The sequence below is a fragment of the Microcaecilia unicolor genome, chromosome 7 (genome assembly GCF_901765095.1).
Source record: "Microcaecilia unicolor chromosome 7, aMicUni1.1, whole genome shotgun sequence".
Lineage (NCBI taxonomy): Eukaryota > Metazoa > Chordata > Amphibia > Gymnophiona > Siphonopidae > Microcaecilia > Microcaecilia unicolor.
Window position 1 is genome coordinate 209,226,489 of NC_044037.1, and position 5,923 is coordinate 209,232,411.

A 5,923-nucleotide genomic window follows, 5' to 3' on the forward strand; every position below is an offset into this window, starting at 1 on the left:
ACATGCATTAATGATTGGTGTTATATCAAATAAAATGAACCTTGAACTATGAACTATTCCCCATTTCAGAAGGGATTTGGACATTTCAAGCACACGGATGCCCATTTCGGCTTTTTGGGTCGTCCAAATGCTTCAAAAATGAGCGACTTGGCGTCCTTCCTCTACATATTAAGTAAAATGTGATCTAATTAAGATCACTATTGCCACGTGGCCCCACTACCATTACCTCTCTGACAAAATTCTGCCTTCCACTAATATTAGTCTGAAATAGTTCTGCTTCTTATCAGTTCTTGAACCAGCTGCTCCACGATGCAGTCATGTAATCCATCAAGAATGTCTTGAAATAATGCTTATCCAGTCAATATTGGGATAATTGAAATCTTTCATTATTATTATGTTGTCAAATCTATTAGCTTCTTTAATTTCTGTTAGCATTACATCATCTGTCTATTCATTCTGGTCAGAGAGATAGTTGTATAACCCTGCTGCTATATTCTTCCCCATCATATACTGAATTTCTCTTCTTAGAAATTCCAAAGTCATTTTATTTCCTGTAGAACATTTATCCTGTTTGAGTCGTCATGCAGGCATGACATCTTTAACACACAACACTATCCCTCCACCAGTGTGATCTACCCTATCATTGTAGTATTAATGTTCAATTGATTAGTCTCATTTTATTACATCTTATGTCTACCTCTTCATTCTATATATTCTAAATCTCCCATCTTAATTTTAGACTACTAGCATTTGCATATAGCAGGGGAGTAGCCAGGGGTGACTTTGGGAGCCTGGGCCCCCCACTTTGGGCTCAGGCCCCCTTCAAAACCATGGCACAGGATGCCTAGCTGGCGGAGATTCTCAAACTCTGCCAATCTAAGATATTCACCACCTGAGCCCATGTCCAATCTGCTTGAGCAGCAGGAAATCAGCAGAGTGCTCCAGCCACTGATGCCAGCACTTCCGCGCATACTCAGTACTTGCACTGAGGAAATTTTTGGCCCCCCAGTTCATGCATTTAGGAAATTCACCCCCCCCCCCCCCCCAGTCTACCCCTGCCTCCTCCAAACAAATTGAGTTCTGGCTATGACCCTGGTATACAAACACCATAAATTTTTCAAAGCAGTTTAAGTGGGCAGGAGAGGCTCCTGATGGCTTAAATCACCTAGGGTCACCTAACTGCTGATATTCAGCTGCACTTAGGGGCCCTTTTACTAAGCCGCGTGGAGGGGAATAATTGAATGGCGCCGGCAAAAGATTGCCGGCGATCTATTTTGGCAGCGCCGCAAAAAGCTGGCTGGAACCGTATTATTGAAAAAATGGCCAGCCATCTTTTCTTTCGATAATACGGTTTGGACCGGCCAAATGCCAGAGTTTGCTGGGTTTGAGATGGCCACTTTTGTTTTTCCGTGATAATGGAAACTAAAAGCGGCCATCTCAACCCTGGCTAAATCCAAGGCATTTGGTCGTGGGAGAAGCCAGCATTTGTAGTGCACTGGTCCCCCTGACATGCCAGGACACCAACCGGGCACCCTAGGGGGCACTTCTAAAAATTAAAAAAATATATACAAATAGCTCCCAGGTGCATAGCTCTCTTACCTTGGGTGCTGAGCCCCCAAATCCCCCCTAAAACCCACTCCCCACAACTCTACACCACTACTATAGCCTTTATGGGTGAAGGGGAGCACCTACATGTGGGCAGAGTGGGTTTGGGGGGGGGGTTGGAGGGCTCAACACTTACCACCACAAGTGTAACAGGTAGGGAGGGGGGATGGGCCTGGGTCCGCCTGCCTGAAGTCCACTGCAACCAACAAAAACTGTTCCAGGGACCTGCATACTGCTGTCAGGGAGCTGGGTATGACATTTAAGACTGGCATACAGGCTGGCAAAAAAGGTTTTTATTTTAATTTTTTTAGTGTGGGAGGGGGATGGTGACCACTGGGGGAGTACAGGGAGGTCATCCCCCATTCCCTCTGGTGGTCATCTGGTGAGTTGGGACACTTTTTGAGGCTTGGTCGTGAAACTAAAAGGACCAAGTAAAAGCGTCGAAATAGTCATTAACGCCGCTTTTGTTTTTTCCATTATGAGCTGAAGCCAGCCATCTGGTAGCTAAACCCATGCCCGCCAATTTCCCGCCTTCACTATGCCGCCGACACGCCCCCTTGAACTTTCGCCGGCTCGGCGACAGGAAAGCAGCGATGGTGTCAAAAAAGGGGGTTTCGATCATACCGATTTGGCCGCTTTTGAGAGATCGCTGGCCATCTCCCAATTTATGTCGGAAGATGGCTGGTGATCACTTTCGAAAATGAGCTGGATAGTAACATAGTAAGTGGCGGCAGAAACAGACCTGTATGGTCCATCCAGTCTGCCCAACAAGATAAACATATGGGCTACTTTATATGTATACCTGACTTTGATTTGTATCTGCCATTTTCAGGGCACAGGCCGTAGAAGTCTGCCCAGCACTAGCCCCGCCTCCCAACCACTAGCCCTGCCTCCTAACCACCGGTGCTGCCACCCAATCTCTGCTAACCTTCTGAGGATCCATTTCTTCTGCACAGGATTCCTTTATATTTATCCCACACATTTTTTAATTCCGTTACTATTTTCATCTCCACCACCTCCCTCGGGAGGGCATTCCAAGTATCCACCACTCTCTCCATGAAAAAATGCTTCCTGACATTTTTCTTGAGCCTGCCCCCCTTCATCCTCATTTCATGTCCTCTAGTTCTACCGCCTTCCCATCTCCAGAAAAGGTTCATTTGCGGATTAATACCTTTCAAATATTTGAACGTCTGTATCATAAGTGTCTACCCAGCTTATAATTGAAAAAGAAAAACGCCTATATTGCGACCCAAATCGGGAGATAGACGTTTATCTCACAAAAACGAATAAAGCGGTATAATCGAAAGCCAAATTTGGACGTTTTCAACTGCACTCCGTCGCGGATGCGGACAAAGTTGATGGGGCGTGTCGAAGGCGTGGTGAAGGCGGAACTGGGGCGTGGTTATCGGGCGATCAGAGATGGGCGCCTTTCGCCAATAATGGAAGAAAAATATGCGTTTTTAGCGAGAATTTAGGGCACTTTTCCTGGACCCTGTTTTTCCACGAATAAAGCCCCAAAAAGTGCCCTAAATGACCAGATGACCACTGGAGGGAATCGGGGATGACCTCCCCTGACTCCCCCAGTGGTCACAAACCCCCTCCCACCACAAAATATGCCGTTTCACAACTTTTTATTTTCATCCTCAAATGTCATACCCACCTCCCTGGCAGCAGTATGCAGGTCACTGGAGCAGTTATTAGGGGGTGCAGTGGACTTCAGGCAGGTGGACCCAGGCCCATCCCCCCCCACCTGTTACACTTGTGCTGGTAAATGGGAGCCCTCCAAACCGCTCCCCAAACCCACTGTACCCACATGTAGGTGCCCCCCTTCACCCCTTAGGGCTATAGTAATGGTGTAGACTTGTGGGCGGTGGGTTTTGAGGGGGATTTGGGGGGCTCAACACACAAGGGAAGTGTGCTATGCACCTGGGAGCTCTTTTACCTTTTTTTTTGTTTTTGTAAAAGTGCCCCCTAGGGTGCCCGGTTGGTGTCCTGGCATGTGAGGGGGACCAGTGCACTACGAATCCTGGCCCCTCCCATGAACAAATGCCTTGGATTTATTCGTTTTTGAGCTGGACGCTTTCATTTTCCATTATCGCTGAAAAACAAAAACGCCCAGCTCACAAATTGTCGAATAAAACATGGACGTCTATTTTTTGCGAAAATACGGTTCGGTCCGCCCCTTCACGGACCCGTTCTTGGAGATAAACGCCCATGGAGATAGACGTTTTTGTTCGATTATGCCCCTCTACATGTGCCCAACGCATATCAATTTGGAATTACTGCCTGGCAGCCACGTGGCCCAGGCGGTAATTTCATTTTTTATGTGCATCCACTATTTTCCACGTGGTGGTAAAAGTCATTATACACACGTAGACCATTACCATTGGTTAACGCATGAGACCTTACCGCTAAGTCAATGGGTGGCGGTGAGGTCTCAGACCCAAAATGGACAAGCACCAATTTTCATTTTGCCGCACATCCATTTTCATCCAAAATTTTATGTTTAAATCATTTTTATTCAGACAAACGCACTAAAGAACAGTTGTAACAAATTCGCAAAACATCCATTTTTACCAAACATTCTTCCACCACTTCCAGCCCCTACCCTCCCCCCTCCCATTCTTCCCTTCCCTCCCAAACTCACAGAACCCTGCCAATAAACCTAAAAGTTAACAAGTGGCTCCGAGCTGATGGCGATAAAGTATTCCAGAAGGGGCTCCAACTCCATTGAAAATTGTCTCCAGCTTTTGAATTGAAATCTGTAATTCACATTCTTTCAATACGCGTTAGATATAGCATACGTGCGTGCCACTGTTGCAGCGAAGGATATTTGTATGTCAGCCACTCTGCCAAAATGACCTGTTTGGCTACAATAATGGCCCTAGAAACAAAGGATGTAAATCCACGTGGAGTCAGACACCCCAATTTAAGCTGTCCAAATAAAAGTGTGGGGTCACAATGCCAACTTGTCCTCCACAAGCTAGATACATAAAACACAATTTCTTTCCAAATCTTGAAAATGCCTTTACAGGACCAAAACATATGCCCTAATGTTGCACCACTGGCTCCACACTTCAAGCACGACCCCCAAGGAGAGAGTCCCATATAAAATGCTCTTCTTGGAAATATATGTAAGTGGAGGACAAACTTGTACTGCAGTTCCCAGTGTAATGCCAATGAAGATGTGCGTCAAATCGAGAGGATGTATGACTTAAGTTGTGCTACTGTAACGGATATTTGTAAATCCTGTCACCACAGTTACTCCAGTCTCGAGTAGTCCAACTCCGGTGTCGAGTCCCTTATATGCCTATGATGGAAAGAAAGAGGCACCTTCTGTTGCACTTCTAAAGAAAAAGCAGATGAAAGTTCTTCTTGGACGTCTTCCGCCAACGACTCCCAAAGGTAGTGATGATACGTAATGTCGCAATTGAACATAGTGAAACTTGTCAGTATGCGGCAGTGCAAATTCCACCTGTAAATCTGAGAAGTTCTTTATACGACCTTCTTTAGGGACCACCTGCAATAAGTATACAATACCCTTTTTCTTCCATCTGTGAAAAACTGAGTACAATTGTCGTGGCACAAATGCCATATTATCACAAATTGACAAATATTTACTTTTGTGGAGAAATGGTGCAAACGGCATATCCATTTCCATACTGCTCTGACAGACTGCATAACCTGAGAATGCTTTAACACGTATGGCATGGACACACCGGTTGCGTGTAAATAATTACTAAAATGAGCCCCCGGAGGTAATTGCAACTCCAAAGTAGTATTAGAGTAATCTTGAGTTGCTCTAAACCAGTCGTTAATATGCCTCATACCACTGGCAATATTAAGAAATCGTATACTAAGCAACCCCAAACCCCCATATTCTATGGGTATATATAAAGTTGATATGGGGAGACGTGCTTTTTTCCCTCGCCAAAGAAAAAATCAAAGAGTTCAATTTCTTCTCATCTCCCCATCTCAATTATAAAGGTAGGGTCTGAAAGACGTAATGCCATATAGGGACAATCATCATATTGAATATTGCTATACAACCTAACAATGAAATAGGCAAGGAGCCCCAAGCCTGCAACCTCAATTTTGTTTCCTATAATAACCTCTGAATATTTTGTTCATATAACATATTTAAGTCTGTCAGAATATAGACTCCCAAATATTTAATTTTGCCCTGTGCCCAATTAAGGGGAAACTGTCCCTTCCAACTGAATTGACTACCTGTTAACATAGAAAGAGCAAAGGATTTAGTTAAATTCAATTTGAACCCAGAAATTTGCCCAAACTGCCCCACACTTGTAAGGAGCAA